The following is a 9427-nucleotide window of genomic DNA, read 5'->3' as shown; positions in this document are numbered from 1 at the left end:
TTTTGTAGGGGAACCTGGGAAAGGAGATATTGTAAATAAAGAAAACATCTAATAAAATAATAATAATAAAAGCAGACCATATGACTCTTGAAGCTCCAACCTGTTCTGTTGTCTATTTAATGGATAAGAAGCAGCTGTGGAGGCCATTTTGTTCACTTTTAGGAATTACCAACAGCACATGCCTTTTGGGGAAGAACGCTCATCAAGTCTTTTCCACTCACTGACTCTCCACATAACACACGGTGAGGAATAACGACAAAATTTTCAGCTAGAACATGCTCTGCTTGTGAGCTAAAAAACCACGTAATAATTGAAAACATTTCACGTTTTTGCAAACTGGGATATGTAGTGGTCTATTTAAAGATTTTGTTAACTAAAGCCAAAACGTGGAGGGCCAAAAAGCCTGATGTGGAATAAATCGACTTTTAGAAGCAAGAAGAAATATTATTTTTCCTCCCAAAGTCAGTAAAAACTTTAGAATGTTCTACTTCTATTTTTTTAAGTAACCACATCCTACTGATTCATTCTAAGAGTAATATAAAATTAGAATGTTTCCTAGTTGAAAAAGGTGCTATAAAACATTTTATAGGAAGTTTCTATAGTTAACAATTATCTTCAAAAGTCACTGTGTCTTAAAAAGTGTTTGAATGCCTCAGAATTCAAATTGTCAACATATAATCAATTGCATAACACGATAGCTGATGGCAGACCTCGGAGATTTTGAATTTTACTCCAGAACACAGTGTGGAAAGCAAATTTCTTAGAACTCTGTCCTGCTGCATCCTGGGAGGTCATTAGCTTTACTAGTTTGTATCAGTGGGGCTTGTTCTCCTTTCAAAGCCACACAAAGGACTGAAGCTATCTCATCATGACAAATGCAGACTTTATCCACCATAGAAAACCACTGATATTTGGCCATTTCTTTTTTTTTATTTTTACCTTCCAAGTGGAAACTTTGCATATCAATGTAATATAGACTTTTAGTGACTGAATGAGCAAAAGTTGAGCCACACATGAAAAAAAATCTTCATTTTCAAGCACTCAGTAGGACATATGCTCTCACAAGAACTGTTTACCTGCTCCATGTCTTCACATTTATGCCATTTTCTAAGAAGATGGCTACACAATCAGTTGTCCAGGAACAGGTAAGAAAGAAGATGTCATCTAGCCGAGGGACACAGCAGAATTACTATTCTCCTTTTCTTTTCGTTTTGAGTGTGCATGTGTCTATGTAAGGACTCATGTCTATGTGTGTGTAGAGGCCAGAGGTTGGGGCTTGGTGTCTTCCTTTCTTTCCCTCAGCCTTTTCCTTTGAGACACATGGTGATCACTGATTGGCTGAACTGGTTGGCCAAAGAGCCCTGGGGAATTCCCTGTTTCCTTCCTATTAGAGCTAAGGCATGCACTACTGCACCCACCCCTTTCTGTGTTGTGTGTTTGAGATCCACACACAGGTCTTTCTCCTTGCAGGACCAGCACTTTACCAACTAAGCCATCTCCTGAGTCCAAGAATCCCTTATTTGTTTGTTTGTTTGTATGTATGTGGGTGTTTTGCATGAATGTATCTCTGTTTGCCATGTGTGTTCCTTGTGGCCGCAGAGGCCAGAAGAGGGTTTCAGATCCCTGGAACTGATTCATAGACAGTTGTGAGCCACCATGTCTGTGCTGGGAATTAATCCATCCTGATTCTCTGGAAGAATAACTGGTGCTCTTCACTGCTGAGCCATCTCTCCAGCCACAAGAATTCCTTTTTGAAATATGATAAAGAGGATGCATCAGTGAGGGTTTCTGGTAGGAATGTTCAGTGTACAGATGAAAATGTGGGCCTAGGGTCAAGAAATTCAGACAATCCCGAAAAAAGTCATAGCTAAGAGTCAACCCTAGAGTGTGTGCATGTGGAGAGAGGAAAAGATAAGGAAAAATTTCAGATTTATTATGTAGAGAAAGTAAATTGGCAAAGGATGAATGGTGTCTATTATTTTTGTTTTTGGCAATTTTCCTTCAATCTTTTTATTTGAGAGTAATTATAAGGCTTATACTCAAAGCCTTTCTGATTCTTTGTCAATATGTCAGTTTCCAAATGCCCAATCTTTGGATCATTCATTCACATTTTCAAATGAAATCTATAATCTCAGAAGTTATTCCTTTGACAGTATGACGTGGAGCAAACAGCTTTTTTTGTGTGATGAGTAACTTGAATGAATTCAGGAACATCTGGGAAATTAAAAACAGCACATCTGTGGGTGTATTTGTGAAGACTTCTGGATCGTGAAAGCTTTTACCTCATCAATAACATAGACAATCACTTGATAGATTCATAATATGCCAGTCCTACTTGGAAGTAGGATCTAGTTGGAGGAAGGCCCCTGTGGAAGTCTTGAGGGATGTACTTTACTCTGGCCTCTTCCTGCCCTCTTCCTTCTCTGCTTGCTGTCTACCCAAATACCAAGAACAGCCCCAGAAAATGCCCCTATTGCCATGATGTTCAGCAAAAATACACTGGTTCAGTCTTTTTTATACTGTGAGCTAAAATAAGAGTTCACTCTCTTAAATATTTTCTTCACATATTTGTCCACAGTGGCATAAAGCCCAGGCTGGTATGTTTTCTAAATCCATCACTGTTGAGGAAGACATGGCTTTAAGTTTTTCAGTCTGAATGTTCTATAAAGCATCTCCATCTCTTATGCTTAGCATAATTCCTGGACTACTGAAAGTAATAATACTTTGACTGAGTTAATGAAAATCTCAAATAAAGCAGAGGTGATGAACACACATACAAACCACTGATCCTCTTCCATAAGTTAAGACTCATTGCTTCTTAAATTAGCAGCACCTTCCAGGCTAAGGCCTCAGCAGACAGGCTTACATCCAGGCCTAATGAGAGTGCAGTGAGAAAGGCTGGCCATCTAACCCACTGCTGGGCCATGTGCTCCTCGGGGCTCATTAATAAGATGTTTGGGCAATTATCTCTTTTAGTGGAAGGGCAGAGAAAACTATATTAAGTTCTTGATTTATTTACCACACTGACCAAAGTCCCGAGAAGCTTAAACTCCCAACTGAGATGAGTTCAATGTGCTGAGGTCAATAGAAAACTGGTTCAGGAAACACTAGACGCTGACACTTGTGGGGCAAATGTCTAGACAGAGGTCCCCGAAGAGTTTGAACCATTAGGCTGTAACTCCTCCTGCTTATAGAAGTGGCCTGCCTTTCTCGTAGTAAGTCAGCACCGTCGTCCAGCATGCACCTCCCCTTTAAGAACACACGCACACCCTAACTGGGATTTTCATGCTCCTCTCTAATTACTAGTCTGTACTCACATGCCACCTAGGAATTTGGAATGCCTGACAGACAGAAAAGGCCATCTCTAAGGAATAACGTCTAGCTAGTGTATATGGTAGCCGCTTGGGAATAGGCACAGGACCTGACTACACAGGTGCTTTACACACATAGCATAAATAAAAGTTGGCATGGAAAAATTAACTTGGGCCCTGGGTAATGTTTTTCTCATTCGTATGACCAAATCCATGACCGGACCCAACTGAAGGGGCAGAAGGTTTGTTTTGGCTCTTCGTTAAAGATATGGTTTACCATGGAGAAAGCATGGCTGTATCCAGTGGAAAAGTGTGGCTTGGGCTCTTCACTTTTTGGTGGACCTACAGGTAGAATAGAAGGAGGAGGAGGGGGAGAGGGAGGTGGAGGAGGTGGACGAGGAGGACGAGGAGGATGAGGAGGTGAAGGTGGTGGAGGTAGTGGAGGAGGGGGAGATGGAAGAGGTGGAGGAGGAGGAGGTGGATGTGGTGGTGGAGGTGGAGTTGGTGGTGCAGGTGATAGAGGAGGAGGAGGAAGAAATGGAGGAGGTGGAGGAGGAGGAGGAGGAGGGGGAGGTGGAGGAGGTAGAAGTGGATGTGGTGGTGGAGATGGTGGAGGAGAAGGAGGGGAAGGAGGAGGAGGGGGAGGTGAATGAGGTGGTGCAGGTGGAGGAGGAGGAGGAGGAGGAAGAGGTAGAGGAGGAGGAGGTGGAGGAGGAAAGTATGGTGACACTGCAGCTGGCTATAACCCATAAGAATTTCCCTGAGTAAAAATAAATAAATAAATAAAAATTAAAAAAAAATAAAAATTCCCTGAGTGAATTTCCTCTTTCTTCAGTAAAGCCTACTTTATAAAGGCTACCCAGCCTTCCAGACAGTGCTAAGCAGTTGAGGACCAAGAGTTCAAATACATGAGCATTTGATGCTTGGAGGTTTCTAGGCACTGATTATACACTCTCTGTACACATTCCTTAACAACCAAAGAAAAATAATTCTATGGAAATCCTACATTTATCAATATTTTATAAATAAAATGTCACAAAATAGTTTTATTTGGTTAACAAAATATTTGAAAGCATAATATTATATGTCACACTGCAGAACACATATTGTTTGTATGGTCAATTAAATTTAGACTTATAGACAGATATTTCAAATTTTTATAGGTTCCTGAGGGATTGGACAGGCCTCTCTTGGGTCACAGAGATTCTACTCTAGCCTCTTGCCATATGGACGCGTAAGGATCCCCACCAAGTGTCTCTTGATGGCCTGGCAAGTATCCAAGTGGAAATGTCAGGCTGTGACATATCCCCATCAACTACCTGTCTCTTAGTCTCTAGGATCGAATGCACAGTCATCAAATGAAAGCTCAGAGAGAAGCTTTAGCATGGCCAGGCAGTGCTGGCAATGATCAGGAGGCTATGCCTGGAATGCTCTCTGAGCAGATGCTTGCAGTCACACTCATGTTGTGGGGAACACAAGAGACGAAAGGGTCACTCGAGCTGTACCAAACTTGCCTGGCAGCATGGCCAGCGACGAGCCTCCGGGTAATCAATCAGAGGTGATAATGTGAGTATCGACAGAGAGCAGCCTCCTATCTTTATTCAACTTAGGCTATTTCTTTTTTTAAGCAAGTTGGATGAGAAATAAAGGGAATTCTCCTGCAGTGACACTTGTGTTGCAATAACTTCCTCACTGTGCGGTCTCCCTGAGACTAATAACTAGCAGGCCCATTCACCAGAGGGTGTGCACTTATGAGCCCAGAGTATTTTTTCAAATATGAAGAACAAAATTAGTTCTGGATGTCTTTTCAGGCAATCCTTATAGGAGAGGCGATTTTTGTGAATTTCTATCCAAGACAAAATTAGAGTGAGAGAAGTCTGCTCTCTCAAGTTTCCATCACTCCCACAATACGCTATGCCACCTACTAATGCCAAGATTGGGTCCAGCTTAACAATTAAGTTCTGAAGAAAGTCATTGAGCCAGATTTGATCTCACCTTTCTACTCTGAAAAGCCTGTGGACAAGGGCCCTCTTCTTACACCACCCAGATTTTAAATTCTATTTAACCACAAGGAAGAACAGTATCAGTTATTTAAAAGACATTAAAAATCTTGTTCAACACCCAACAATGGGATGTTCATATTTATATAGAAATAGAATTAAAAATTTTTCTATTGAGGAATTTTATCCAGTGTTCTGGAGCTACAGGATTACTCAGAGCTCTTACTGATAATCTCTGTAGCAGGCAGATCACTTTTCCTTTAATGCTCACATTGGCAGCACCCTAATCCGGCATGAGGTCTTTGAAGTGGGTTCAGTGTCCCGTTCAGTTTGATCTCTCCCTTGAGTGTGCAGATGATCATAAATATTTGTAGAAGGAAGGCACCATGCAAACTGGCTAGTGGTTTCTTAGTTAAAATACTGAAATGATGGGAAATCCTCACATTGCATTTACACAGACAAATCAGTGACCTTTACATGTTTGTCTCAAGTCTCAGAAAAATAAGAAAGGAAGGGGAAAAGATGCAGAAGGAAGGAAGAAGTTGTCCTCACGAGACTTTCTTTTCACTAGGCACTGACAAGTCTCTGCACTTCCCTCACAACTGTACTGTGGACTTCTGTAGTAGCTCTTGAGTGATCCTGTGGCATCTCAGAGCCCAAGGGTAGGACAGTGCCTTTAAAACACAGTGCAGAGAAGCCCAGAAATGTCCCTTGAAAAATAAAGACATTGTTTGCCATGAGGAGATCACACCCAGCCACCCGGTCCTTTCTTTCTTGCATTATTATCATAGCTCATATGGCTTAATATTATGCTAAGGAAAAAAAAACAGGAGCCATTCATAAGTGAGGCTGAGCCCAAATGCAAAATATCTCATCTCAATGGGAAATATTACACACAAAGAAAATATTCACTGTGCTTAGAAACGCTTCCTGGTAATATTCTCAAGTGTGTGTTAGAGGGAAAATGATAAATTCTGGTTGCATCCTTTGGCTTTACATGTGGCCCACATATAAAAAGCAAATAAATTCATTATGTTTGCAACCAGTACAAAAGAGCAAACAAACAAACAAAGAAACCAGTGAACAGAGGCAGCACTTCCTGCCAGGGGCAGCACCGCCCCCCTGCTGACTTGAATCAGTTTTTGGATCTGAAACTAAGATCCAAAGAAGTCACATTTGTGTCCACTGTTTTTTTTTTTTTTTTTTTTTTTTTTTTTTTTTTGTTAATGAGAAAAGACTAATGAAGCAGGGTGCACATAAGTCAGACACACTAAAGCTGTCACAGCCTAGAACAACCATAACACGGTAGAGCCCGAAGAGACATACTACAGCCGGTGGCCCATTCCTGCCAGCGTTCTGCTTTTATAAATAAAGTTTCACTGGAAACAGAGCCAGGCTCATTCATTCATTCTTGTCTGTGGCTGGGTTCACAGTACAGCGTCTTAGAGAGGAACTACATCAGAACCCGTATGGCTCAGAATTTTAAACAGCCACTGGCCTCTACACAAAAGCTTGCTGACCCATTCTATGCTATGTATAATTCTTAACAGAGACCTTAGCTTACACGTTGCACAGGCCATAGGCTCTTTCTTAAGGGAGAAGCATGGGTATTTTCACTAGCCTATCCCCAGGTTGTCATTTGGTCATCATGTTCTGTCAATGAAGTCATTTCCTTAGGAGTCCGCAAACAACCCTTTATCTTAGACCTTTCGATTATTTCCCTGCACCAGTCCATTTACTTCTTAAACTAAAAGGATCAACACAGTCTCTGTCTTACATATTTTCAACAAAAAACAGGGACCTTTATCATCATTTAAATATGTATATAAAGGATGATACAATGTACTAGCAATGAATGAAACTTGTCGATACAAGCACAGCTTAAAAGGTAGACTATGTATAAATATGTATATAGAAGAAGATGCAATGTACTGGCAATGAACGAAACTTATTGCATATAAACACAGCTTGAAGGGAAGACTATCAGAACATCATTCCAATACAAATGCCAGCATTAGACCCTTTCCAGATAAGAATTTAGAATCCCATCTTCTAAAAAGCTGCTATCTACACCATAATAACCATATCCAAGAGAATGGAAATATGTTTTCAACCAAAGTTAGAATTTTTCTGTCAACACACATGTCTATGAACCATGACAAAATAACTTTTACTTCTTTTTCTTAGAGTATCTTATGTAATGGAACAGAATTTTCAATAAAATCGTATGAATACCTATTTCGTCATTGTCTATACTAGAAACTACCTAGAAGCATAGTTTTATTTAGCTGTGTGTCTAGCTTCAAACTTGTTCAGTAGGTACTTATTGAGGACATGTATAAATGAAGACCAAAGTTCGGTCTTTCTTTGGTTGTAAATGTCTTTGTATCTCTGGAGGCTGAAAAGATGGCTGAGCCTGCATCCTGCTCTTATAAAGGACCTGGGTTCAGTCTCCAGAATCCAGCTAGTTGCTGGCAAAATTACAGCTCCAGGGAGATCTGATGACTCTAGCCTTCACTGGTGTGTGTCCTCAAGTGTGAATTCACACACACACACACACACACACAGAGAGAGAGAAAGAGAGAGAAAGAGAGAGAGAGAGAGAAAGAGAGAGAAAGAGAGAGAGACGGTAAACATAAAGCAAATCTTTGAAAAAATATGTGATCCTTCTAAAACACAGAAATACAAGTTCAAAGAGAAGAAAGAATAGTGAGATGCACATCTTTACAAAGGATAGTTATTGAAAATAGATGAAATAGATGGCACATTCATGGGTGAGAAGAATAAACATCATGGCAATGTCTGACCAATCTGGTCTATTTTTGGAGACAGCATCTTTTCTAGTCCACTCTAGCTGAGGGCAGCCTTAAACTCCAGGTCTTCCTGCCACTACCTCTGGATTGCTGTGTGGACAGGTGGTCCCCATCACACCAGGCTTCTCTTCTTGTGTTTTATGCCTCCATAGACATAATACTAGACATGGTAATGGCTTTTTAATCAGACTTATAATGCTGCTTCTACATTTCAAGGGTGATATGCTGTGGCTTTGGAGAAACCTGCTTCTCAAAGTGTGGTGTGCGATTTGTATTCCCATGGAGTAAAAGCAGGTGTTTATTAAGAACAGGACTGAAAGTCTGTAGCTGGTCGCCAAGTGGCCCCAGGATAATGATCTAGAATCATTAGAGATAAAACCCTTTAGCCTCAACTTCATGGTTATACTCCTTGACCATGGCAAGTTATTCCAATAGTCAGAAATATCAGCCTTTTAAAGCATAGAACTGGAATAATTACATTTACCAAAATATTTGTGGATACTAGCAAATATAGTGGAAGTTTCTTGTTTATCACAAGTTTTCAATAATGGGTGCCTATTTTTTGGTAACATATTCAATAAAGGCCCATCTGAGGATAGCATGTGTCTAGTCTTTATAATTTTCCATTATGTAAGAAGTATATCACTCACGCCTCTCAGGAGGTTGTTAGAGTATTTACAGCTGTGCCCTAGGCACATAAGAAAATGACAGTAAGACTCAGAATGTGCTGAGGTCAAGGTAATTTGTGGCCAAGTGTGACATTTGCTTTACCTCTTTGGTTAAATCATGCTCCCAGCCTCTGGATCTGTTCCTTTAAGGATACAGGAGTTTTGTGATTTAGTAGATCCCTTTAAAACTAGAAGTTTTCTCTTTTACAAAAGGGGAAAAGCCTGGGACATAATAAAATGGATTTGTGTCAAGCTAATTCCATGGTAATTTTACCCAAGCCCAGTCCTAGGCACTCTATCAAGTCAGGGTTTATGTGAGTGCTTCTGAAACACTTGCCAGTTCCTCCAAAATCATTTCTGTTTCCATTATAAATAAGTTTCCATAACCCTTGCAAACTAATAATATTTGACAATATTTTAAATGTGCGTTGCCAGGCTGGCTTAGGATATGGTAGGTTAAAACCTTGGTTTTGCTCTTCCTTACCATTTTTTCCTAAATATTAACTCAGATCTTCCTAACTGTTCATTCCCAAGGACGTATTTCAAGGTCCTATATAAAGCAGGAAGAATTTGGTGGTTTCTATGTGAAGAGAAAAGTGCCCGGAGCTGCAGACTAGAATCTTGGATCTTGACCT

General features: G+C 40.4%; 1 protein-coding gene across 5 annotated transcripts in view; it reads right to left on the bottom strand.

Annotated features, from left to right (window-relative positions):
• Col24a1 (collagen type XXIV alpha 1 chain) overlaps positions 1-9427 on the bottom strand; it is a 264470-nt gene that overhangs the window by 130608 nt on the left and 124435 nt on the right. The gene's annotated exons all lie outside the window — the stretch shown is intronic.

The sequence above is a fragment of the Mastomys coucha genome, unplaced genomic scaffold, assembly GCF_008632895.1.
Source record: "Mastomys coucha isolate ucsf_1 unplaced genomic scaffold, UCSF_Mcou_1 pScaffold16, whole genome shotgun sequence".
In the NCBI taxonomy this organism is placed as follows: Eukaryota; Metazoa; Chordata; class Mammalia; order Rodentia; family Muridae; genus Mastomys; species Mastomys coucha.
The sequence above is the reverse complement of the archived record's forward strand: the minus strand, read 5'-3'. Positions and strand labels throughout refer to the sequence as shown.